This window comes from Notamacropus eugenii, chromosome 4, assembly GCF_028372415.1.
Source record: "Notamacropus eugenii isolate mMacEug1 chromosome 4, mMacEug1.pri_v2, whole genome shotgun sequence".
Classification (NCBI taxonomy): domain Eukaryota; kingdom Metazoa; phylum Chordata; class Mammalia; order Diprotodontia; family Macropodidae; genus Notamacropus; species Notamacropus eugenii.
The window spans coordinates 349,869,225-349,872,027 of record NC_092875.1 but is presented as its reverse complement, the minus strand read 5'-3'; positions in this window follow the sequence as shown (position 1 = coordinate 349,872,027).

The window sequence follows — 2,803 nt, the reverse complement described above, 5'->3', positions numbered from 1 at the left end:
ATGGATCCACCGCCTGTAATTAGCAATAATAACGCCCATAATAGTAATTACTAATTACCAGTGGTATAATCTGGCTTTAATTTCCCTGATCTTAGGAGTGTCTTCTTCTGGCTTGTTTTTTTGTCTTGTTTTGTTTTCCCATAGCTCCAGTTAGTCTATTGCTCCCACCCATCCCCTTCACTCTCCAGAAATCCCCTGAAACTGAAACAAATTCTTTCTTGAAGTCGGAATAATTCTCAGTGGGGAAGTAAACCTACACACACACACACCCCAGTCCCATAGGGAAATTCTTTCTCTCCCATTTCTTCCCACATTTCTCTCTTGACTACCAAAGACCATCCATGACATCCCTTTTCTCCCTTTCCCCCTAAAAGAAGGGAGGAATAATATTAATACAGAGAAAGATTCTTGAAAAATTACTAATGGATTTAGTAAACTGAAGTGTCCCATTACAAGATGATAAGTAAACAATGGTGAGGTAAGCAACTCCATATGTTGTTTTACACACACACACACACACACACACACACACACACTCTTCCACTTCATACAACAACTACACAACACAGTGCTGAAACCTTAAAGATCTAAGTGGAATGTGGATCCAGCAAGGACTCTCAACTTCAGGATGTCAAGAATATTCTCTTTTGTCACCCGTTGCCACCACCCTCCATTTTCTCTGGCCATTACCTTATTCATTACTTCAGAATACAAATAGTTTTGTGCTATTTGGCATTTTAAAAATTGGGAGTGGGGGTAGGTGTAAGTGTCTTTATCTTTATGATTGATAAACTAGCAACTAAAGGATGCCTGTTTGGCTTTTTTTCCTCTGTTACTATTGCTAAAAATGCCTAATAAGAATATTAATCACATTAACAATAACAGCAGTAACATCTAAATGGGACCTCAAAGCTACATCACATTTACCTTTTTTTTTTTTTTTTTTTTTGCACACCTATTTGTAAAGTTCTTTACCAGACTTCAATTACAGGCCAAACAGCAAATTATTCACTCAGTAGTTCAGTTGAGGGAGGTGTGGTGGCCCATGAAGGCAGCACCAGTGGCCAGACTTTCCAAATATGTTTAATTTTGCATCCCCATATGGAAAGGCAGTTTGGGCTCTTGGAAGTGCTATACTAAGGGATTGAATTTGATATTAAACTAATACGTAGTGTGGGAGATTCTGGAGTTACACTCTAGCTATATCATTTACCTCTTCCTCCTCCTTTTTACCCTGGATCTTGGAGTTTTTAAAGGGCAACTATATGTAATCAAACCTAGGCAACCAAGCAAATTGGACAGGAAAATTGCCATTAAGATCACCACCAACTAGCTGAGACAGAAAGAAGGACAGAAGAAAGACGTAAATCAAGACTCAAAAGTATTGGACAGAGATTATCTATTTTCTCCCTCAGTTAAAAAAAAAGGGTCTAAGAGGAAGATAGCTGGTATTCTCTCCCTTCAAATCCCCATGTCACTCTTTTTAAAGAAAAATGCTTAAATGAATTAATTACTTTGATCACACTTCAAAAGGACTAGTGTACATAGGACAAAAAAAGTGAGATTCTGTAAGGGTATATAAAACTTTTCTCCTCTGCTACATTGCTGCTATTGTTTTAAACTTTGAGTTTAAAAAAAAAAATAGGAAAACACATGCACACAACAAAAACAAGCAAAAAACACCACTATTTTTGACATCCAGTGTTTGCATTGGTTGAATGTCCTCTTAACTTAAATCAGATCCTCCCTTCCATCCCTTCACCCCATTTGAAGAACAGGATACCAATTCATAGCAAAACATTTCCACCACAAGAACAATCAGGAAGAGGTGAACACTGAAAAAGAACTGAAGACCAGAATGGAGAGCTTTTGATGGGAGAGCTCATGAACACAGAAAATCTAGGAGAGAGAAATGGAGTACAATTCTGGACACTAATGTGATTATGCATGCTATAATTGTTCAAGATAAATTGTATGGTACTTAAAATAAGTTTACCCCAAATAGTCAAGTTCCTATAATTCAAAATCAGAGAAGACATAAATTTTACTTGAGAATCCTTCTCCCCCCCAAAAAAAATCACACGATCCTCAGGAGTTTGAATAAGATTTCTTTCTTCCAATTTATCAAGATTGTTTCCATAGCCAAGAAATTTTCTCTTTTCCTTCTCTTTCTCCTGCTCCTCTTCTCTTCTCTCTCTCTCTCTCTCTCTCTCTCTCTCTCTCTCGTTTTAAATTAACAAATCAGTTTAGATAGAGGGCCGATAAGAAATGCAAATCCAGACATAGGGGTCGCTGCTTGGCCGAATTTTAACTAAAGGCTGGTTCTGCAGGAATTGACTAAAAGGTCTGAGTGAACAGAGAGGCTGAGTGAGGCTCTAACACTGGCTTTGCTAAAAATGAAGTCAATGATTTTGATCTGCTCCAGAGTCCTAAGAGTGGATATTGCAGTGCTGGGAATCGGCACCCAGCGTCTGAGGGCACTGACGGTAATCAGCAGAACATAGCAGCGAGGGGCGACTGGCAGTTGTGATAACCTGCTGGAAATATGCAGGGCTGGAGATGGCAGTGATAAACCGTTGAAATATCTTCAAATGGAGATGACAGAGATGTTGAAAGAAGTCACCTAACTATGGAGAGGATAAGATGCTTAGCAGAGCACAATTTGAGAATGGATTGACTTAGATATATATTGGGCTACAAGTCCTCATCGTGATTGCTCCACAGATACACACCTATATTTGTGCATGTTAAATATGGACGGTACATATATATGTATGATATTATGTATGTGTATATATATATA